Below are 25456 nucleotides of genomic sequence, written 5' to 3' on the forward strand. Positions count from 1 at the left end.
AGACTGACCTTCAGATCAAATCTAGGAAATATTATAAGCAAAGATCTAAATATAATGTATTTCCCTTCAAAGCACAAAGGGAATTTTACAAATTCCTGTAAAAGGAATTCAGCAGCAGTGTTTTGAACCTGAATTTGAGTTATATACTTTTATATTTGGGACAATTGCAGGAATCTATGGCTCTTGACGATGGGCCTGGAGTTCATAGCGGTTTTCCTGAAAACTATCAGGCAAAATTACTTCTCCACCACTCGATATCTTGCAAAAGCATTTTATTTTAATTTTCTACTTACAAAGCAAGCCTTCACAGCAAAATGAATATTCATATGATTGCTAGGGTTGAGTAACATTGAAATTGCAAATCATTCGTTCAAGGCCACTCCTTTCCACAAAATCGTTTTTTATTAAAGTGCTCCTATTAATCATAAAAACAGAACCACGCTCCAAAAGGACGTATAATGTACCACATTGAGCTCACGAGAGGCCAAAGTTATTTTATCTCCTTATTTTAGATAGGAATTTTCCAAGAACAAACTACATCACTGAAGAATGTAAGGCTGTTTCTCTAGAGCCTGCTGCGCTTAACGTGAAAGCTGTCAACCCAAGAGGCTGAAACAGAGCGAGATTATGAGAGCCAAGTGAATAGCTCATTCTTCATGGCCGGGCCGTTGGTGCATGCCGCCATGTGGTACAAGACCGAGGTATGCCCTGAGATAGCTAATGAAGCACTTCCTTTCTCTCACACTAACCAGAGCTCTGCTTTCAAGCTTGTATATTATGCTACTGAGATCTCACAATGGCAGCCTTTGTTCTCACTAGCAGAGGCTGTTTCTTGTCCGTTCCCCGGCCACATCTCATGCAGCAAACGTGCGAGAGCCTTGATTCCCTGAGAAGGGCGGACCTGAGTCATTAGACACACTTGTGGTACTGCCTAAGGTCGCTTTTGCTTTTGTCTGTTTCTTCCTTATGTCAGCATCCTCCCAGATATTAACACTGGCCATTCTGTGGCCACTTAGAGATAACAGGCTTAGGATAAAAGACATGGCCCTCTTCTGTGTCAGATAGAGTAATTATAGAGTTAACATTATAATAACAAGGTACAGGAAGAATCATCAGCCAGAATGAAAAGGATGGAATCCAATGGACCAAACTTCACATGCTGCATGATTCTAAGTGTAACTAAGAAGCAACAAATACCACCCAGTTGCTTTTTGGTTTTTTTTTTTTTTTTTTTTTTTTTTACATAATACTCTTCACTTTCAGAAATCGGCCCCTCCTTTCTTAAGCTACCATTACATTGTGGATCTAATGCACGCTTTGCATGAATGACTTAGAGAACTATCACTCGTCGGTTTCAAATCTACAAAGCACATGTATCAGTTAGGCTAGAAACGAGTAGAAAATGTTTAAATGGGAGCTCTCCAAAATCTGTTCGTCTAAAAGGAAAGAAGTGTGACACATTTCCTCACTCACGCTGATTTGCGTCAAGTCCCGTAATGCAGCAGAGACATCAGAAGCATGCTGGGAGTGGGGGGCGGAGGGGGGAGTACTGAGATGACAGAGGCTACAGCGTACTTCGCAGAAGCCTCATGGTTGCTGGAGCCATCACTGCCATCCCAATTCCTCAGTAACCTTGAGTAGAGAACCTGAAGGGAGAGCAGAGATTCTCGGCCTGGGAGTCTCTAACCTTTCGGGGGCCGTGTATCAGGTACCCTGCACCTCAGATATTATCGTTCTTAGCGGTAGCGAAATTTCAGGTATGAAGTAGCAGTGAAATAGTTTTGTGGTTCCACGACATGAGGAACTGTGTTAAAGGGTCACAGACCTAGAAAGCTTGGGAGCTGCTGACATAGAGGGTCTCTCATTTAAGGCCAATTAGAGGTAAAAACGGTTGGTGGAGTTAAAAGTCATAACCCCACATTTTGGTGATTTGCTGAAAACAATCCATCAAAAACAGGCTTGTGAACAGGACTCTCACAGTTCTGGTGGCTGAGGAACTGATGATCAAGGTTACAGAAGAGTCAATAGACTACACGGAGGCCCCACTTCCTGCCTCAAAAACTATGATTTTTCTCCTGTGTCCTCACACAGTGGGAAGGCAAGGCAGTTCCCAGGGAGCACTGGAATAATGGCCGCTGACACAATCAACGAGTCTTTGACTCATAACTCCATCTTGTTTTACCATCGTGTTGCTAGGGCTACTTTAATATAGGAAACTTTGAGGAATATAAACACTCAGACCAGAGTCCGTTAGGCAATCCTTCATGAACTATATAGATTTTAAAATCATTTTAAGTTTAGGACTTCTAAGTTTCATATTTATCTTCTAGCAGGTCTATAAACTCGATCCAAAGAATTAGCAAAGCAGCATATGTAAAATGCTGTGAACGGTCAGTAACTATAAACTTGTATAGAAGTTACTTCAATTTAAGAATATGTACAGAGATTAAAACACACGCTCACGTAGCCCTGCTATACCAGCATTTTTTTTGCTTCATGCTCTTACAGAGTTTCTAATGCCCCGATTTTTGTTCAATTATCAAGTTTACATGTCAATAGAAAGAAAAGATCAGAAAAACAGATCTTCCAGCATCAAAGAGGCCGGATTCTTTACTTTTCCTTAGCTAAAAATGAATGCGTCAAATTTGTTACCTGAGCATGCACGGATATCACTATATCACTACATAAAATCCACGGTTAGTTTCCTCCTTTCTCCTTGAATACTTAAGTAAAGATTAGTTTCTGGGAAATGATTTAGTATTTGATTAAGGAAAATGTTATTAGTGCGTAGGTCTACGTTCTATAATCACATCTGTGAACGAGCACATGGTGTAATCATTACAGTAAACATAAAATATGGAGTCAGCACCTGTGCATTTGAATCTGACCTATCACATTTCAACAGCAGCTGAGTTACTTCTCTTTATTCCATACTGAGGTGTTTTTAAAACCCTAAAGCAGTAAATTTGAATCAAAACGTATCTGAAATATAATGGGTGCCCTCTTCCCTATCCCTTCGCTAATATTTGTTCAGTAGTATAGATGATATACCAAACTAAAACTACTTTGGGATTGTATTGTATTTATACTGACTATTAAACACTACATATCTGGGAGCTGGAGTGATGGCCCAGCCATTAAGAGTGCTGCTATTCAGAGGAATTGAGTTAGGTACCCATCACCCACATCGAGGAGTGCCCACGGAAGCTCCATGAGATTTCACACCCTCTGCTGGCCTCTGAGGACACTTGCACACCCATGCACCCTCACTCACACACACACACACACACACACACAAACTGAATACACACATGCATGTACATATACACATATACTATGCAAAAAATAAATCTGTAAAAACTAAAACTATGCATATTTCCAATTTTCAAAGATTGCATGTGGGACCCTATTTGTTCCGTGCTGTGCCTGAACCACCTAGAATAGTGGACTTCTTTACAGGAAGCACTCACTTTCAATCCCCCAAGCATATCTGATCAAAATGATTCATCTAAATAAAACCAAATTCCATGTCATGTGGGCATGCAGTTCAGTAGTGACATTGATCAATTGATTCTTGAGTTCCAAATCACCATGGCATTGGGCTCTTGGGATTTATCATATTTTTCTCAGTGATTTGGTGTCTTTCCAGGTATCCCTACATACCAGAATGTACCACTATGGTCTATTGAAGATCATGTTTTAAGACACTCACAACGAAATAATATCAAAAGACTATCTGGCATTATACTTTCACTTATCAGCACTTCATTTCCTATAAGCGAGAATAAGTATCTGAACCTTGAACTTACAGAAATCGATTCTCTATACTTTTACTTATGTGTGATAAACTAAGAATATATATGGCATATATATTGATTTCTGCTGATTTATTTGGTTAATTATTGACTTCAAAAATTTTAGAACTCTGCTGCATTAGTGAAAACACATAATAGGGAAGAAGAAGGGTTTTTCTAGTTCTGCTGCGCACAGTTTATATATTATACCGATTATGAAATAAAGTTACCACTATATTTCAAAATTTCAAAATTTCATGATGTGGTCATTGCTATGTGAGTGTTGTGGGTTCATGGGAAATGGGGGCCTGAGGAAATTATTAACCAAATGAATCAGCATATATAAGATCAAGAATTATCAGATAAAAGAAACCGGTTAGTGGAGGGTAGTCAACTTACCCTTGTTCTGAGTATCTAGCAAAGCACAAGACACCAACAAGCTGTGCTGTCTAATGAGTCACTCCTGAGCCCATCTACTCCCTCCTTCCCCCTCCACACCTACAGCAGCAGTCACAAAATACCTTAACTACCCCTCCCCAGCCTAGCTGCCTCTCCTTAGATCCTACTCGGATTCCTTAGGAGAGGTCTACCATCTTCCATGGAGACCTATATCCCTGTGGTAGCGTCCGGGCCTCCTCCTCTGCACAGCCTTTGTTTACCCTCTCTGTTCATCTCCTTTCCAACCAATTATCCACACTGCATCCAGAAGGAAGCGCAGTGTAGACGATAACACTACCTACCTACCCCATGCTCACTTTTGCCTTTGGTCATGTTGTTTTGAAGCCATTAACCAATATGGGTTGTGATTTCAGACTGAAAAAGGAAACAAAACATATCATAACGTGCCAGGTAGCACCATTAACAAAGGTGTAAACCTATTCTAGAGAGGCTAAGCTGATTAAGCAAGAGGAACTTGTCTCGAGAAAGAGTGGAATGGAATCCGAGTTCCCCAACATCTTCCCGCTGCCCTTCGCTTAGTTCTCAATGCTGACGTCTAACCCTATGGGAATCGGCTTATCTTCCATGACTTCAGAAAGACATTTCCTTAGACCCCTGTTTCCCACGAACTCACAACACTCACAGAGCAATGACCACATCATAAAAATTCTCAATTTTGAAATACAGTGGTAACTGCATTTTCATAATCGGTATAGTATATAAACTGTGTACGTCACTGCTAGAAAAGCCCTTCTTTTTCTCTATTAATATATGTGTTTTTACTAACACAGCACAGTTCTAAAATTTTTGAAATTAATAAATTAACCGAATGAATCACCAGGGTCTGTCAGCATTCTCTGGTGGTTTAGATGTTTTCCTCCATTTTGTGATTCCTTCCACAGTGAGACAAGTTCTGGGAAGCAACTGACCAGATGGCCTCATTCAGAACAGATCCATTAGAGACTTCCCCCTATTTATTCATTGGATTTGTGTGAAAATGTGTCAGTTGGTGCACCTCAAAATTGAATCCAACCCTCAGAGGGGCAGTATAGGAGGCAAGCATGGTCTAGAAAGTCTCAGAAAAAGATCATTACCAGCAAGGCCCTTCCCTTACCATGAAATCTGAACTTTTTTCTATGCGTTAGAATAATTTTTAAAATGTCAATGGCTGGACCACATGCTAAGCCAACTAGCATACACCCAAACCAATTACCACATCAGAATTCCTGAGAGTTGACCTAGACTATATTTTAGGATAGTGGCTGCAGAGAGAGTAGAGACCCTATGTAGGATGTCGTACAGGTGAAGGCATGTAGATAGAATGAGGCTGGTCATTGGAGGAGAAGGAAGCATGGGCAGGAGAAAGGTTTTAGAGAAGTAGGAGACTGGAGCAAGGCAGTAGAAGCAGTGGAGAAAACATGGAGGTGGATTTTAAGATTCCTCTCTCCACATTTACAGGTTGTTATGAATATTCTTAAGGCATGAATGTGTACAGGGCTTTGTATGGCAAGATGAGCAAATTCTATCTTATCAATTGGATCAGAGGTTATTGTGTTGTGTGCTCTTTCATTGGCGATTTAAGGTTAAGAGAGTATGTGGCAGCTGGAGACACTAGGCCACCACAGAGTTGGAATGTATATGTCTGGCATGGTGGCAACCTGCCTTGGGAACTAGATGGGTCGAGAGATTGCTGCCAGGCTCAGAAGAAGCCATCGGCAGTGTGATATGGGATGGAGCAGAGCAGGTGAGAGGCTTTGCTGACTGAAATGAAGATGTCTACCAGATATCTTGGGGTCCTACGGTGCCAGAATCTAGTGTGGGGTAAAAGAAAGCCTTTTTATATTTTCTACAGCAACAACCCTTACACCTATGGGGCCCTTGTTCTGGGTGCTCAAGGAAACATCAGCTTGCCTGAGAGCCCTTTAAAAGGTAGGGATCACAGAGTATGAAGAACTAAACTAAGATCTCAAGCATGGCGTCTGTCCATGAATGACTCTGGTGAAGGTTGAGGTTTGGGAAGTGCCACTTTAGAACACGAGAGAGCCCCATCATAGATTGCCCTAGTCCCACATTGTATCTTTATCCTTTCTCTTTCTTTAGCCACTGTCCCTTCCCTCCATCGGCACCCCTAACATACTGCATCCACGGTTACCTGGCAGGGTACTTACTATCTTTCATAAATTGTTTTTAATAACTTAATTTAGCTTTAAAAATTGAAGCTTAATAAAGTAATTATTGTGATTACAAACCATGCTAAGTGTTCAGAAGAAAAAATCACACTAATGTCTATATATATCAGTCACTAATATGTAACAAAATAATCTCTAGTTATCAATGGAACCCTATTTAAAAAAAATTAGCAAGCTGATCATATAGCCCAGAGGGCAAATTGTCTCCAAACCTAAGAATCTAAGTTAAATCCTTGGGTATTTGGTGGTGGAAGAGAAGTTCTGGTACGTATAAGTTATCCCCTGACCATGTGTTTTATGAATTGTATATGCTGTCTGCCCACCCCAAACCCACCCATACACACAATATCTTAGTTACTCTTCTATCGCTGTGAATAAACATTATGAACAAAACAACTTAGGAAGACAGACAATTGGGGGCCTGCTTACAGTTTCAGAGTCTAAGTCCATGACCACCATGGTGGGGAACATGGCAGCAGGCAGGCGGGTACTGGAGCAGTAGTTGAGAGCTCGCATCCTGATCCTCAAGCAGAAGGCAGAAAAAACAAGACTGGGTCTTGTGCAGGCTCTTGAGATCTCAAAGTTCAGCCCCAGTGATGAACTTCCTCCAGCAGGGCCACACCTCCTAACTCATCTAAAATAATAACCGGAAATACCAACTGGAAAGCAAAATTCAAATATATGAATCTATGGAAGATATTCTCATTTAAACTACCACAGTAGACAGACATATAGAGAAATGTATACACACACACACACACACACACACACACACACACACATTAGAAAATTAAAGTTACCCATTACTACCCAATTTATTCCATTTGTTTTCCCCCAAATATATTCATGTCCCAAAGCTGCATATATTTTCTCTCTTTTAATGGTTTTTTTCCTACGTGTAATCTTATGGCATATAAAATACCTAAGAAAAATCTTTCTTCGTGGAGTTTACATTCTGATGCCTGATAAATACATGAGATAGATGTGTAGCAAAGACTTCCAGCGAGGCCTATGGAGGCCTATATCTTTAAGCTCACGCGTCAGTGGTGTCCCCTCAAAGGACATTAAGGAGAGGAGCTAAAGAACAGGAGCAGCATGTTCCTCCCCTGGCAGTGTGAATGGCACATGTAAAGAGGAGTGAGAGACTCTGAGGCCTGAACGAGATGTAAAGAATTGAGAGTTGATAGTAGAAAGTGGGTGAGAACCCCAAATCACACAGGACCTGTGTGGTGCGGTAAACTCTTTAGATTTTTTTTTCCTCCGAACAAAAAATTTAAAATGATTAAGGTATTTAAATGACATTCTGATGGGAACCCTCTGGCCATAGTGACTGGATTCCTGTCAGGAATGGAGAAGAAGAGTCAAGGCTAAGGCACAAGAGAGAAAAGGTAGCACAAGTCAGAGCTAAATAGTGTCTGTGAGCATAATAGTAGCAGAGTGGCAAGGAATTATTAAGTTTTCCACTTTTGAGATTAAAAGATTTCTTGCTAGGATTCAGAATGAGGAGAACAAGGAGAGCTGAGGATAAGAATCTGGAAGAAATGAGTCACCATATAACTAGAAAATATTACAAAAATAAGTAATAACCAAAAACACTAGAAACGCAGTACAGAGACTACCCTCAGAAATGCCTTTTAGACACCTAGGTATCAAGTAGGTATGCTAACAGGTAAGTCTGTAGATGAAGGCAGCAATCTGTATGACAATGTAGACTTTGTGAAGTCATTAAACAGACAGACGGTGCACTCTGCTATTAAACCGGAAGCAGTCAGTCAGGAATATAAGTTGAGAAGCTAAGAAGTCTCGAATAACACCAAGGGAGAGATGTGAGGAGTAGCCGTCAAAGGATGCTGGGCGAGAGGATCATGGGGGAAATAACGACAGTTACGTTTGCTGGTATCCTGGAAACCCACAGAAGAATGAATTTTGGAGGAAGAAATTGGTGGAGCAGAGCCAATGTCACGAGGTATGATCAAATGAACAAGGACCCTCAGTGGCTGACGAGATGGCCACTTGCAGCAAGACCTTGGTGACCTGGATTCCATTTAGAGTGTCCTCATCAAGTTAGAAAGAACAGACTCAACAGTTTTCCTCTGGCTTCCACAGGTGAACTCGGGTCCTCCAAAAGAACGTTACATGCCCTTGACCCAGTAACCATCTCTGTGTACCCTGCAAAATCTTTTTTTTTTTTTGCAATTCCAATCTTCATAACCAACCAGCAGGTCAAATCTGATAAACATGGCAAGATGCTTCTTCACCAAGAAGCTCCGTCTTAATTCCAACCTAAGCCCACGCAGATATCAAGAAGGTCAGGTCCGTACATAGGTCCATGGGTTCCCTGCCCATGTTTCCATCTGGATAAATGCAGCTGTTACCCAAGGAAACGTTCTTTAGAGTGTGATTGCTGCAGAGGGACATCATGATCACTGCCACTCTTATAAAGGAAAATATCCAAATTGAGGCTGCCTTACAATTTCAGAGGTTTCGCCCATTGACATCATGGCGGGAAGCATGGCAGTGTGCAGGCAGATGTGGTGCTGGGAAATGAACTGAGAGTTCTACATCTGGATCTTCAGGCAGCAGGATGAGACAGAGACACACTAGGCCTGACTTGAGCTTCTGAAACCTACAAGCCTAGCCCCAGTGACATATTTCCTCCAATAAGGCCACACCTATTCCAACAACACTACCCCCCCTAATAGGGCCACTCCTTATAGCCAAGCACTCAAACACATGAATCTACAGGGGCCATTACTCTTCAAACCACCACCAGAGCTTTTTCTAATTGTTCTCAAGGACCATCACATCCTTCTTTAGCATTCTAGAAATCTCACACATTGATCTTACCATTCATTCTTTTAATGTAAATTACTCTTAAATATTTCAAAAAGGTGAGGTCCAAACCTGTGTATGGCTGTCATGGGGTTGGCTGGTTGCTTGCCTTTTATATAGCCTTAAAGGAAGAAGGTGTGTTTCTGAAAGCTCTGTGTCTTCCTAGTCCATCATTAACACTGAAATTATTTCCTAAGTGAATGTCACTGTTTCGGTCTCTTCCTATTCATATTGACTATTTCTGTCAAATACACACACACACACACACACACACACACACACACATACACACACACACACACAGAGAGAGAGAGAGAGAGAGAGAGAGAGAGGTAGATAGATAGATGGTAGGTAGATAGATAGATAGATGATAGATAGATAGATAGATAGATAGATAGATAGATAGATAGATAGATAGATAGATAGATAGGCAGGCAGGCAGACAGACAGACAGACAGATAGATAGATGTGAGAGGAAATCCAGATAATCATTTTGTAAACAATAAAGACCTTAAAACATGAAAATCAAGATAATGCATTCCTATCCTGCCTCTTTAAGCTCCAGTATTTTGTGTGATCCTAGAAAAGCCAAATGCATTACAGCTCTGAGCTGCCTCTGTCTATCTTGGCAGCAGCACTATTAGCGTTCTTTAAGAGATTGGTTTAATATGACCTTCCATTCTTGAAACCATAAAGGCCTATTTCGATCAACCTGGTCCTTTCCAGATGTTTTTCTATCGCGTCCTTAACATGATTTAAAAATCTAACTCCTCTACTGTTTAACACATCAAGCTTTTTCCTCTGGATGAGTTGTGTCATATGCATGAGTTGTGTGTGTTATTCACAGAGCGATGCTTCTGTGTAACTTCACTAGAATAGTTCATGGAAATATAGATGCACAGATGGTAGAAACAGAGTTGTAGGGTGGAAGAAATTAAATATGCTTACCTCATCCTCTGCTTTATAGAGTGTGGGGAAACGATTTTCAGCTAACATGGAATTGCTTTCGAAAGGATTGTAATTTTCCAAGGGACGATGCATGCCTGAAGAAAAGACTTAAATTTACAAGTAATAAGTGTCTTGTAGCCCAGTTCCTTCACCTGCCTCTCACTGTTTACTATGGCCACTCACAGCCTCTTCACCTCACCCTGGCTGACTATTCAAATACAGACGTTGCCCTTCTAGTCATCTGACTTAAACTTGCTTCTCTTTAGGATGTGATTTCCTTCTTGTGCTTTCCCTGCTTATTTCTGCCATCCCTGGAGAGAGAGGAGATTTTATGGGTGGAGTCTCACTTCCTGACTATTTAAATAGTTTGTCAGCTCTAACTAAACATGAGGAAAGGGAGAAAGTTAAAAATAAGATAACATCGTTATTTTTTTTAAGACTCTTGCCCCTTGTAATTCAGTAATTGTAACTGTTTCCCCACTGAATCTCTGCCCATGTTTTTCTAGAATCTAGTGTTTTCTAAAAAGAGTTTCTGCTGGTAGAATATGGGCTCTTTCCCATACCTCAGCAAATAATTCACTAGTAATAAAACCCACCCCAGAGCTGGGCAGTTATGGTTGCACACCTTTAATACCAGCACTAGGGAGACAGAAGCAGAAGGATCTCTGAGAGTATGTGGCTGGCCTGGTCTACAGAGTGAGTTCCAGGTCAGTCAGGCTGCACAGAGAAATCCTCTCTCAGGGGAAAAAAAATCTCTAATAAACTAGATTATGTTGTTTCACCAACCCTTGTACTAGTTATTATATATTGTCCTAGATGTTTCCCCATGCCTTCAAAAGGTGCTACACTCTTAAGATCCAACTACAGCTAAAGCCATGGTTTATCAAGTCTTTATCTAAAGAGCAGGATAAACAGGAAATGCACCACCCCCATGCCCTCACAAGCCTCCATTACAAATTTCTATTGCAAAGTTAGAAGACGTAGTAATATTTGTGCATTATTTTAATCATTGTTTTTATATAAATACGTCACAATATTAGTTAAGCACCTATTATGTGCCAGGCAATAATCAGCCTGGGTTTAACTGAGAGTGTCTTTTCTTAACTAAGAAGCAGGTACTTCGACTTCACTGTGTTGACAGATTGTGAAAGGCCTTTGAATACTTATGGTGGAACTAGAATGAAAGATTGGGCATCTGAGAGAAAATATTAATTTAGCAGTTCCTAGCATTCTCACATAAATTACTAAGGAATATTGGTGAGAGTGCCTTCAATGTTTTCTTCCATCTTCCAGAATATTCTGATATTTCATATAGCTTTGAACATTTCCAAAATCTCACAGTCTTGTTTGACTCTTGTATTTTAATATTCCATAGCCACACCTTGTCTAATTTCTACCCTCTTCCCGCTCTTGAAGTATCAGCATGTACTCAATACTTAATTCATAGCTTATGCCACGGATTGACATATACAGAAAAATAACAATGAAGTTTCTGAATATTAAAATGTTTACTTGGGACTAGGTGTGGTAACATAGTCTTAGAATCCTTAACTCAAACAACAATTTGTATAACGAAGTATCCTAACAGAATATAACCTCAGGTACGGTAATTTTATACTTACCTGCTGAGGAAGGTCAGTAGGGACATGGTAAGAGTCTGTGTGAATAAGCCATTATAGAAAAGGACTTGCCATGTGAACAGGAAAAACTCTCTAACTAATAACATGTAATGGCCTTTCATCTGAGCCATGGTATTTCAGACAGCATTCTTCAAGTGTGGCACAGCATGATCATGTGCCCAAAGCAATGTGTAGTGAAGTCACGTGATGTAACACCAACAAGCACTGCCAGAAACACCTCAGAAGCCTTACACATTTGTCTTTAAAAACCTGGAAGAAAAATAATACATACTTGTGTTAGGCACAAATACCAATGATAGATGGATGGATGGATAGATAGATAGATAGATAGATAGATAGATAGATAGATAGATGATAGATAGGTAGATAGATAGATGATAGGTAGGTAGATAGATGATCAATGAATTTTTATTGATTTATAGATTGATATGTTTTGCAGTAAAAATTAAAAAGTGGTGGAATCTGTACTGGCACATCCTCACTCCATGTGGATCTGCGGGAGCCACATACTCCGGCTGTCTCTCTGCCAGCCGCTTTCACACCCTGTCCCCTTGGCGGGTTGTAACCACGATTGACACACACATTGTGTTCTGTCGGCCATTCTAGCATGGCACCATGCCACACTAGCCCCAGGCATTCTATAGCCTAACATGGCTTCCAGAACTGAGACAGGTTGTCTCTCTGCCCTCCAGAACTTTGCTCACATCCCCTGTAGCTCTGTAAAATCAAAACTCTAGAAACTTGTAGTTTAACAATTAGATGTATATGTTCAATTCTCAATCTACAATACATCCACAGAATAAATTCGCTGACAATTAAAAGGATAGAAACTGCCCACCTAGACAAGATAAAATTGACCTAGACAACCCAGATTGGAATCATCCACCTCTTCTGTCTCCATCTTCCTTTCCTCAATCCTCCTCCTCCTCTCTCCTTCCTAGAGTTTTCCCTGCCTACCCTACCTTCTCATCCAATGATAGGTTTCACCTTATCTTGGACCCGCCTTGCTGCATAATGACATCATCCTACAGATATGTACAGACAGATATACAAATATATTGATACATGTAGAGATATATTGATACATGTAGATATATATTGATATATGTAGATATATTGGCAGATAAATGATAATAAATATGTAGATATTTATTCCTCACAAGAATTTTTTCAAATAACTTGGAATTTAAAAAAATTAAATTTAAAAATATTCTGATGACTACACAGAAAGTTACAGTATTTTTATATTAATCAATTTTAAACTATGAGATACTCCGGAAACATTTAAAAACTTGTTAACATCTGAACAAAGTCTCGAAAACGATGAAATTTCATCCAAAAGAGAAGAGACATTTCAAGAAAGGGAAGGTGTAAAACGGAGCAGATATAAAAGCGTCCCAGGAAATGGCAAACACTTCGGTGTGCAGAAGCATGTGGGAGACTAAGAGCGAGGAAACAAGAGAGCTCAGACACAGCGGTGGGCTGAGACACAGACCTTTCGCAGACACTGAGGACTTGGTTCCTTGTCACAATAACATTTAATAAAAGTACGTTCTGCTTTCCAACCTCAGTATATGAAGCTTTTAAACGCAGGTCGTTCATCCACCCCCACCTCCAGGAGAAGCAAACCCACAAACCTTCAGAACACAAGAAAGACACGGTGCCCTCCCTCACCTTGCTTTGGAAGACAGAAACGTAAATTGTGGGAATCGTTTCCTCAGGACACAAGAAATAGTGCAAAGAATGATCTACGGTCCCAGGTTCTGCTGTACAAAATACAAAAATGTTCATCATTCATGTGAGTCCTAAAGACGTATCAAATACGGTTTGTAATGAGTGGCTTTCTAAGCTGTGAGTTCATGGGAGAGACACGAAAGCTAAGAGTATGGAATCTTATTCCTAAAGCTACTGAAATGTGAAATAGATTATTAAGAATCTCTAGAATTTGGGACTCCATGACACAGCTTCCATGAGGTTGTCATTCATAACGAGGTAAACTTTGTACTGACGTGGCAGTTTGGGAGCCACGGACATACCTGTCACGGACATATCTGTAACTGTCCTGTACCCATGCTCTGCAAGTAACTTCTTGGTTTTCCCAAAACTAAAACAAGAGAATCTTCAGAAATGAATGAAAACCTCAATTGTTTTCCATAAACTGAAACCAATTGTTTTATGTAAGGTATAAACTCAACTAGCAAGCACCTTTTGATACAATACAATGATTTGATTATGTCACAAGCATTCCATCATATAAACAGAAACCTTCCTGTCAGTTGATTTAACAGTCACACGAAATAACAAGAGTCGCTTCATCAAGAGAATTTAAAGAACTGCACCAGGTATGTATTTAGAATATGGTTATGATTAACCCGGAAGCATATTGTTTGTATGCAACTTAATTCAGGAAGAAAGGACTTCTCCAATGACTTCTTCACTTCAGATGCACAGGATGTCTGCTTCAGGAAGCACATAGACTTGCTTTAACAGCATACCATGTTCGACAGATTCTTGCCAAGTGACGACAGATGCCACTATTGATTAAAAAATGAAAAATTAAATGTCTAAATCAAGGGCATCATATTTTAGACTTTTCTTGTTGAAAACCAGGATGCATCAAATGGATCCCAAAGAAGCAGAGGGCTCTATCTAGCGAATTTGTAGTGTCATGCAAGTTCTGTAAGAAGAGTGTGTTGGTCACTTGTGCTAGACCAGCCATATTCCTTAAATGAGAAACAGGAAGGTGACTTCAATTTGCACCTTCAAGGTGATCATCTGAAATTCAGTTAAATGTTCTTTAAGTTCTCCAGTTGAGTCACATACACACTAACTATTCAACTCTGCCGTGACTTTTTAAAGTAACCCAAAATACTTCATCATATTGAAATGGTTTTCAAGTTTGATATTTATAAACATTCAACATTATAAATGATTAAAGGAAAACAAGGTTTTACATTCTTGGTCTATTTTTAATCTTTGGGCACCAAATTATGGAATAATTTAGGACCATAAAATGCCATAAATCTTTAGAATTTATGGTGACCCATGGTCCTTGCTGAAATGAAGATTAATGACCAATATGAGAAAACCATTATACATCAAGCCAGCCCTGAGCCCTATAAATAGTATATGCTTTACAGAGTTTTAAAACCATTTTTGACTTTAGAATAGATAAGAATTCGAAGATATCATAAACATTGTCTTCTTGATTCCCATTCCTCATTTTATTCAACAAATTCTAAAAGCCAATCCACTCAGCTGATAACCTGTGAACTGTTGTGCTTGGCTAAGATCCCAGTATGTCTATAAAGAGTAAAGAAATGCAAACCAGTGGTGGCAAACAGTTCAATGTGGTTGTAAGGTTTGCAACAATTTGTATGTAAGATATCAAAGCGTTGGTTTTCCTATGAGGTTTGGGTTTGGGGTGAACTGATGTATGTGTGGCAGAAGAGCAACACATACACCTTTAGAAAAAGCTGACCCTGAACTCACTACGTAGCTGAGAATGAACTTGAACTCCTAATCTTCCTATCATTGCTTCCCACATGTACGTAGGATTCCAGGCAAGGATCATTACACCCAGGCTAGGCCCAATATAATAATTATAAAAATGTTTAAGTGTCATAGGTAAAGATAGTAAATAAAGAATTCAATTAAAATGATTTTTTCAGCACAAATTTTTCTACCAGAGTTAGAATTTTAATGTCCACATTCCAAACTCATGTGGTTAACTTTTCACTCTCTGCAGCACTAAGCCAGACATAGTGGTGGATATTGACCAGACTCCAATAGAATCACACAATAAATTTACATTAGAGAAAGGTATTAACAGCAGAGAATAAAAAGATAAACCATGATGCAATCAATCACAACCATTGTGAGTCCCACTTTTGGCTACAGAGTATCAAGTAAGACTGGCAGGCATAGGGATTTGTGAAAAAAAAAAACCCACTTTCTTTCATTACATTTATGAAGTAGAAGTTTTCTAGGTGTCCTCTTTAAAGAACCTCCTGTTCATTTCCAATAAGACACTCTCTAATTTAAATAAGACATCCATAAAACATCCTCTTAAAAATGGACAATTAAAATGCAGTATACATTCTTGTGGGACTCATAATTTTTTGTTGTTGTTGTTTAAAAGTGTTATGTAGGTTGATGTCAAGGCCATACATGATCGGACAGGAGAGAGTGGGGCGAGGACAAAGTTTTTGTAAGACCAAAGAGAGGAGGAAGGAGGGGGTCAAGATGGAGTCCACAGAGGAGGATGGTTCAGATTTAGGTGAAATAGCTCAATTTTATCTTGTCTAGGTGTGTGGTTTATATCTTTATCAATTGGAAAGGAAACTGTTGTATGGATAAATTGTGGATTGAGAATTTAACATGGAAATCAAATTGCTAAACTACAAGTTTCTGGAACTTTGATTTACCTGGACTAAAGAGGACAGTGTGTGAAAGAAAGGCCTGAGAGGCAGTTGGAGCGTGCGGATTTGGTTCTGTTGCCTGCACAGGGTGAGAACATGCAGGACCCACAGAACAAGATCTCTCCCCACCTCTCTCTCTCTGTCTCTGTCTCTGTCTCTGTCTCTGTCTCTGTCTCTCTGTCTCTCTGTCTCTCTCTCTCTCTCTCTCTCTCTCTCTCTGTGTGTGTGTGTGTGTGTGTGTGTGTGTGTGTGTGTGTGTGTGTGTGTGTGTGTGCGCGCGCACGCGCGCGCAGAGTAGCAACCGGAGCGGAGCAGATATAGCTCATGGGAACTGACAGCAAACGATCTTTTTAATTTTTACCACAACAGTGTTGCAGTTTAAGTCGCAACACTGTTAGTAGGTATGTTGGATACATACCTATTCATAATTCATAAATGTTTTAGGAAATGCCTACTGTGTGTTACTGCTCTACCACCAGTCAGGATAAAATAAAGACGCACAATCTAAGTCACTGTCCTGTGGGCTGCAGCACTGCAGAAGTACAGAGCCCTTACTCGGTGGCTGCTCTGTGGTAATCCTGAAAAAAATACATCAGACTCCCCATTTGAGCAACATTATAGAGAGTCTGCAATTTGTCATCCTAGTGGATTTCCCAAAGTAGTAAAGCTTACCCACCGAAATGGTGAAAAGATTTTAAAGTGTGTTAGTGCAGTTTTCCAAAATGATCTGTGGGTTCCCACGTCTCGTTAAACAGCATGCATGGATCAACTTTAACATACCGTTCACATCTCCGTTCAGTCATCTTGAACATGGGTTTTCAGTTGTGCTGAAGTCCCGGGATTACACGCAGAAGCGTGAATCAAGCACAGCCGTAAGCAATCTCTGAGCTGCTCCAGCTGCCACACTTCCCTGTATTTTTATCCAGTTTTTGTCATCTCTTCCTTCCTTCCCATTGCCTGCTTTTTAATTCTCCCATCTCTGCAACTAAGGGTCATCTTCAGTTCCTAAGGTTCGTGCGCTTATTGCCTTAGTGCTGTGTTTAATCTGTGAATAACCGCATCGCCAAAGGTGTCCCCAAAGATGATAGACTATATAAATGTAGCAAAAACATGCATATATTTTTTAATTGGCGGAAGGAGATCATGAGCAAGAAGATATGAGGAACATCATTGATTCAAACTATAGCATCATTTTTAGCTTTTGAGTCATATTTGTGTTCTGGTTTGCAAATGGTTGGGTTTGACAGTTACAAGATCATTTCAGTAAATCACCTCCTACATGTGTATGAGACAGAAAGAAAAAAATACCATTACTGTTGCCAAGGAGAATTGATGCACATGTAAATTAGCATATTGTTATGAAATGCAGTTGGTTTTAATGCCATAGATGTGTAACCTACTAATAGACACAGTGAAGAAAGGGTGGTCCTTCCAGTGACAATTTCTAAAAGGATTTGTACATGCACCTATAGAACAAAACATTTGCTTCTCGCTTCATATCATATACAATGATCTTTAAATAGATCATAAACACATTGACCTAATATGAAATCTAAGCCAGCACATGAAATTAGACTAAGTGATCATTTATTAGACATTTGGTTATCAGATACAGAAAATTCAAAAACTGAAATGTGAAAGCATTAGTTAACTAAAAATCATCACAGATAAAGAAAAGTGCCCTCTTTAAGACAATGGAAGACACAGGCTAGAAGAATTGAACTGTAACATATGTACTGATAAGCAACTTGTATGTAGAACACATTATTACCGGATGAAAAGATTTTCCAATCATTAGGAATATGAAAAGTAAAATAATACTGGTCTCTACACATCGATTCTCAAAACTAAAAATAGTTCTGACACCAGAGGCTGAAGAGAGGGTTCAGCAGTTTAGAGCACCTGCTGCCCTTGGAGGAGAGCTGGCTTCAGTTCCCAGCATCCAAATGGAAGTCCACAACCACTGTAACTTCAATCTGAGGGTCTGCCATTTCTTCTGACCGCTACAGACACTAAATACACACGGTGCAAAAAAACATAGCCGTAAAATAAAAAGAAATAAAAGTTCCATTACTACCAAGTATTTTATGCCATAAAATAATTAAATCTCTCAGAAATTAGTGTCGAGTATGAAACTTTGTTCAGCAATGTCGGAATTGTTTGATAAGTTTTTAGATAATTAATTATGCAGAAATTTCATAGCTAGATATTTAGCTAAAATGAAAAAAAACCATAGTTTCACACAAATACCCATTTGTAATAGCTTTGTACTCATTTTATCTTCTACAATCCCCAAAGTAAGCAATACAAATGGTCATCAATTTCCAAGTGCCCTCTGCTTCTCCAAAGAAAATCAGGGTAATTGACAACCAGTAATAAATATTCATAACACTGGACTCTGACTCAGCAAAATAAATGTCGACCATGTCATAATCTGGCTTAGTACCAAAGGCATTTTCCTGAGTTAAAGGTCTCAGGTCCAAAAGAAAACAGCAGTTTTTCTAAACTAAACAGATTTTTAGTGGTAAGAAACTATATAAATGTTGACACTGGTGTGGCATATAGGTCAGTGACTGCTAGGACCTGGCGTGGAGGAAAGGGAATAGCTACAGGCATGCCAAGGAACTTTCTGGTAGAAAGATGTTCTAGGATATAATTTTGGCAGTTGTTAAAGGGCTCAATATGTTTATCAGAATGTATCAGCTAGCACGTTTAAACCCAGTGCATTTGTTTCTGTGTAAATTAGAATTGATTGAAGCTGATCTAGAATAGAATTCCCTACTTGACAGTTGCTATGACAGCACCACCATGTGAAACGTCTGCCCTATGCTTCTCCAAAGAAAATCAGGGTAATTGTCAACCAGTAATAAGATTCATTTGTTACATGAATAGAAGGAGTGCAGATTTCTTTTTCTAGAGTCCTGGGAGAGTGAAACAATCTTATTCTGGTGTCTTCCTGTAATGGGTGTCTGTCTTGGCTCTTAGAACCATGTTTGTTTATTGCCATCGAGACAAATCCCCGGGGAAATAATGGGAGTGACTGAGACTTCATTAACTAACTGATCAGGACTTCTTATCTTTTCTTTGCTGCCTCATTACTGTGATCAGAAATAACTGATCATGGACTGCAGACATAGCAGGCACTTTGATGATAATAGGAAACTGTTTGACCTAATTGTCTGCCTTTGAGCAATACTTAGGAGGAAATATAGAAACATCCAAAGCCTATGGATTATCCTAACATAGTTGGAAATGAATGGTGCTTATCTGATTTACCAGTTTCAAAACTTGAACCAATGAATGGACTTTCACTGAATACTACATACCAACCACATCTCCTTAATTTTACCTGAAAGAGTTCACCAAACCTGTTTTCTCACTGTTTCTCAGCAGACTCATTAAACCTTTATTTTTATTAGGATCACAAAAAATGCTTCATGAGAGAGAAAAATTTTACATTAGATTTTAATGTATGAATGTTAAACCTTTTTTAAACCATAGCAACACTTAACTAATGTACCAGAGAAACGTTTAGTGAAAACTATGAAAATAACTAGTGGTTTGAATGAGATTGCCCTCTATATGGTCTGGTGATTGAATATTGGCCTCTAATTAGAGATGCTTTTGAAGATTTAGAAAATGTGGCCTTGCTAAAGGAAGTATGTCATTCAGGGTAGGCTTTGTGGTTTCAAAAGCCTCATGCCATTGTCAGATTTCTCTCTATGTCCTGCTTGTGCATCAAGATGTGAGCTGTCTGCTTAGTGGTCCAGCTGCCATGACTGCCTGCTGCTATGGTTCCCCTCCATGGTGGTGATGGGGGATTATCCCTCTGAAACTACAAGTCCCAATAAACCCTTCCTTTTTAGTTGCTTGGTCATGGTATTTGTTCTAGCAACACAAAAATAGTTAATGCAATGACTGTAGTGAATTATGACAAATCCTCTCTAGGAACTGCTGTGAGTCTGGGCAACATAGTTATTTTCATATCTCTAATACTCATATTGCTCAATACCCATTCTTACCCACCATCATAATGACCGGAATGACCTCATATCAGTGCTGTTACATCAAATATTGTTGCTTTTTCAATATCTATGTGATTGCTAGGATTGCAAAAAGTCTTCTGACAGTAGACCTGTAAACTCTATTAATGCCTACTGGGTAGTGCACTCAAGACTGTGACCTCTATCGACAGTTTGTCAAATACACCTGTGTCTTCATTTATAACAGGGTCTTCCTTCTCTTCAACAAGGCTTATTCTAGCTTTGGAGAAGAAAACCAAGTTTCTGAATCTGCAATACATCAAACATTTGTTCTCTCCTCTACACACCTTCCAACTTAGACACGATTGTGAATTACCCAGAAAGCGCTCAATGCTTGATCTTCAGGAAGAAAAGCATGGAAAGAGGGTATTCCAGTTTCTTACCTATAGAAGCTTTGATGTTAACTCTAACATGGCTGCCATTTCAGCCACTGGCTAGGGACAGGTGACCCAGATAAAGGGTTGAATTAGAATGAAAGGCCATTTAATTTGCTTAAATTAAAGAGTTACCAACGCAGACTAAAGAGTTGCAGTAGTCTAGCTAAAAATTGCTTGTGACTAGATGGAGTAAATGTTTGAAATTATTCAGAATGGTACTAGTTTGGCAAGCTTTAAAGATCAGAGCCTTATTAGTGAAATTCAAATGAGTATAAGTGATTACTCAAAAAACCATGAGGTAAATTTTTAAAATGAGCGGGAATCATAAAATGGGGGAAAATGTTACAAGGTCTTTTATAAGCAAATGAAAAAGGATGATATCACATAAGTGGGGCACATAGGAAAGGGCATGTTGTCAACCACTGCTTACTCCCACACACTAAGGTGATTACAAAGAGTTGGAGTCATTGGATTCTGAGGGCTGTCTGTCTATTCTACATAGCACCCCAAGGTTTTTCAGTAAAATGCATAGTCTATACATTCAATTTACAATGCTCCCCAAAGGCACTTGTCTGAATGGTTTTGTCACCAGCCAGTGGCATTATTGGTAGTTGGTGGAAACTTCAGAAGATGGACCCAAGGGTATGCAGTTTGGTCTGTGGAGCCACGACCCAGAAAGAATTATCTCTCTGTGTCTTTGCTTCCTGGATGCCGCCCCCCACCACCACCACCAATGAGCAGCCTGCTCTGCCCTGTGCACCCACCATAACACTCAGTGTTATTATAAGTTTAAAGCAGCATGTTCAAGCAGCCATATAATAAATCTCTGAAGCCATGACCCAAAATAAAATTTTCCTCTTCATACGTTGATCGTTTCAGGTATTTCGTCACTATCAGTGGAAAGTCAATGAACTCAAAGTTACACTCAAAGAGTCTTAGGATTGTATCATTCTGAGTTTGAAAAGATTATGTGTCGCATGCAGCCATTGTGTTTCAATGCAATGAGAACAGAATTTGCTCACACTCGCTTACATTCCTCAAACACTGGCAACTGGCATGCACTCTCCAGCTGTGCAAGTCAGAAAGTATTAAGCTGTTGGTATCCTTTTGACTCAAGTGCTAATATCAGTGTTTGCCTAAGCCAACCACATGTTTCACATTACATGTAATGTTCATAAGCTTAGTCTTCTGCAGGTTCCTAAGACACGTCCAATAGCACGTGTGCTTCTTCATCCCAGGGGTAAGATAGCATTAATACTCAGGTGAATCCCATGGTATTTCTGTTCTCACATTCTAGCATTTAAGAGGATTCACCCCATTAGAGGGGTTGTAAGGATTTAGGTGAAAAACTCCTGCATTTCTCATCTCATAGTGACAATATAATGGTATTTTTATTGATGGGTCATGGATTTGTGAAGTCTAAATAGAACAGATAGTTTACTATGATTAACCCAGAATACGGTACACAATAAACCCTGGAGTGTCAGCTGGGCCTACCACCTCTCTTACTTCGTGTGTTACTCCCACCATCGCTGTGAGTGGACACCATTACCCTGTGCGCATTCGGTGTCAGCATCTGTTTCAGGCTCATACACAAGGTGAACTTGTACATTACAACTTTGTTCCATTACTGTAAATTGGCTCATAGATGATACAAATCAACTCCGCTAGTTTTGATAAGAAAAATGGTGTGGGATATTCATCACTGAATTGTAATAGCTTTTGTTGTTTTGTTATGCCAAAAAGAAAGGCAAAATATTAATCAGTGAGATTCAGTGTTACTGTTCATCATCTTACAATGATACACTAAATCCATTAAGTCTTACAAATATCAAATGCATCTTTGATATTCATTGCAGTTTCTTATAGAAGCTATTCATAATTATATCATAGTTATGATGTACATCATAACTATGCAATACATGTGTAAATAATAATCATAAATCACAACCATAGAAAATGGCTAAAATCACAACTGCAAACACAACCAAAAACCTAGCCAAAAAGCACAACTACTAAATAGCCTCAAAAAAAAAACTAAAAAAAGCAAAGTACAGGTACAAATTTAAGTACAAAAAAGGGATTCTCAGACTGGCAAAACTCTACAGTTAAATCACTTGCCACACAAACTTGAGGCCCATAGCTTGGTTCCTCAGAACCCATGAAAAATGAGTGGGCATCAGTAATTCCAGTCTTATGGATGGCAGAGGCAGAGGATTGCTCGATCTAGCAAGATGACTATAGAGACTCTCTGTATTATTGAACTATGGATTTGAGAGACCGTGCCTCAATGTTTAAAGTGGAAAGGTTATTCTATAGAGGAAGAATGTTGACATCAACCTTTGGCCTCCACATGCATCCCTTGTGCACCCCCCCCACACACACACACACATGGAAACACACATATATGTACACCCATCACACACACAAACACATTATGCTGGTGTGAATCAAGATGGTCCATAGGCTCATAGGGAGGGGCACTATTAGGAGGCGTGGCCTTGTTGGAGTAGGCTTGGCCCATTGGAGGAAGTGTGTCACTGAGGTTGGGCTTTGAGGTCTCAGGAACTCAAGCCAGATCCAGTGTCACTCTCTCTTCTTCCTATAGATCCAGATGTAGAGCTCTCAGAACCTCCTCCAGCACCATGTCTGTCTGCATGCCACCATGTTAGTGAACTAAACCTCTGAAACTGTAAGCCAGCCACAGTTAAATGTTTGCCTATAAAAGAGTTGCCCTGGTAATGACATCTCTTCATAGCAATTAAGACCCTAAGACACGCATGAAAAGAAAAAAAAAAAGAAATGCTTGTTGATCTGTTAATGGAAAGATAACATTTTTAACTTTCTCGAATCATTTCCTTAATCTAAAAATAACTGAGAACTTTTCTAGCATGAGTTTCTGTTTGAGTAAGTAAGCATACTTACTTAAAATTTGCTATTTTTTTATACTTTTAATGTGTTTAAATAGAAGCTTAAAATGCAGACATGTGGCATCTTATTAATTACATCACTCACAGCTTTTATAGATCCGTCTTGCACTATATTGGCTTCTTTACAAGGAGGATGTTAATAATTTAGAGGGTTTTTCCATAAAATTCCCTCATCTCCAACAATATGCAATAATGATGTGTTTTTCAAGACTACAGCAACGTTGCAGCAGCCTTTTAATGTTCTGAGGTAATTTTCGAAATGCAGATGGCATAATGCTTTACAGTTGCAAAGGGTTTAAAGGGAGTGGACTGAAGATCCTTCACAGACATGCTGTGTTTCGTCAAAACTCGCCAAAGGGACCAGGTCGCTGCACACAGCTGGGCCATGGTTTTGAAGTCAAAAGTTCCATGATTGATTAGAAAGATCTTGTGCCTGGAACAAGGTCACATGGGCTCAACTCTGACCTTGTTAAATTAAAAAAAAAAAGCAAGATAGCAATTGCTTGATGTAGAAGGAGATAGGCCACTTAGATACCAAATAAAAAGAAATGTGTTATTTGGATGTTCACTCTTCCTTTGTCATAGCATGACCCAAGAATGGACTCATGGGAAATTCTGAATGGTTTTTGAGAAAACTCCAGAAAAACAAGTCAAGAGTCTTGCGACCTCAGTTTCTTTAAAAGAACAAAATTGGTCTTAGAAAGTGCTTACATGCTCCTCCCAGGTATAGCAGAAAGGAGTAAGATTACTTCAGATTATTCATTACAACTGGATATTGTTATTTGTTTATGTGCTTCTATGGGGAAAACATGTTTTTGCTCTGTGTGGCTTGTCTACACATGTGGCTTGTCCTTTGTACACTTTACTTGTATACTTCCTTTTAACCCTCAGAGTATAAACTGCCTGGTGTTCTGAATAAAGTTGCCCATGGCAGGAGATCTTAGTGTGCCTTATTTTTAGGCTCCATTCTCTGAGGTCATGAATAAGACACGCATCTTCGCCCTCCATTCTGAGGTTTATAATCTTATGTTTATAAACTTATAATTTCCTGTGGGCTTGTTATTGCTGTGGACAGGGGACCTATTTTCTCTCTTGGAAAAAAAATCACGCTTTTCATCTTTCCTCAATATCAATCAGATACACTGTTCATATGTATCACATTCTATAGCTTCCTCTACATGAAATCATATATGTAAAAGAAGGAAGAGGCTGCTTGCTATTCTCTCTGTTCTTGTCATTGATAGCAAAAAAAAATAAGTCTGTTTCTCCAAAGCTAAACTATAAATTACCACAGGGTCTGGATCACACCTGCCATCTGGGAGCCAGATATAGCCTGTGTACAGGGATGCCAGAGTAGTCCAAAAAGGACTTGTTGACAGTGATGTGACTCTGTAGTTCTATCAACAATCAAGCATAGGGTGGCACTAGACCCAAAAAGAACTTGGATAAAATGCTAACTAGTCAAAAGTCAGGCTTTGTCATAAATACCAGTTACCTTAGGGTTCTGTTGCTGTGAAAAGACATGGTGACCTAGGCAACTCTTATAAAGAAAAACACTTAATTGGGCTAGCTCACAGATTTCGAAAGTGTGATGACAGGTAGGCTAGTGCTAGAGAAGTAACTGAAAACTTTACATCCTGAATCTCAGGTAGAAGGCAGAGAGAGAGAGAGAGAAAGAGAGAGAGAGAGAGAGAGAGAGAGAGAGAGAGAGAGAGAGAGAGAAAGAAAGACACAGAGACAGACAGACAGACAGACACAGAGACACAGAGACAGACAGAGACAGAGACTCAGAGACTAAGAGAGACAGAGACAGACAAAAAAAGAGACAGAGAAAGACAGAGAGA

General features: G+C 39.5%; 1 protein-coding gene across 1 annotated transcript in view; it reads left to right on the forward strand.

The window, feature by feature from the left end:
* Window positions 1–512: 512 nt before the first annotated feature.
* Dlc1 (DLC1 Rho GTPase activating protein) overlaps window positions 513–25456 on the forward strand; it is a 420643-nt gene continuing 395699 nt past the window's right edge. Inside the window, exon 1 of the mRNA XM_039094797.2 lies at window positions 513–701. The gene's annotated coding sequence lies outside the window, so the exon portion shown is untranslated. The remainder of the gene's footprint in view (window positions 702–25456) is intronic.

This window comes from Rattus norvegicus, chromosome 16, assembly GCF_036323735.1.
Source record: "Rattus norvegicus strain BN/NHsdMcwi chromosome 16, GRCr8, whole genome shotgun sequence".
Taxonomy (NCBI): domain Eukaryota; kingdom Metazoa; phylum Chordata; class Mammalia; order Rodentia; family Muridae; genus Rattus; species Rattus norvegicus.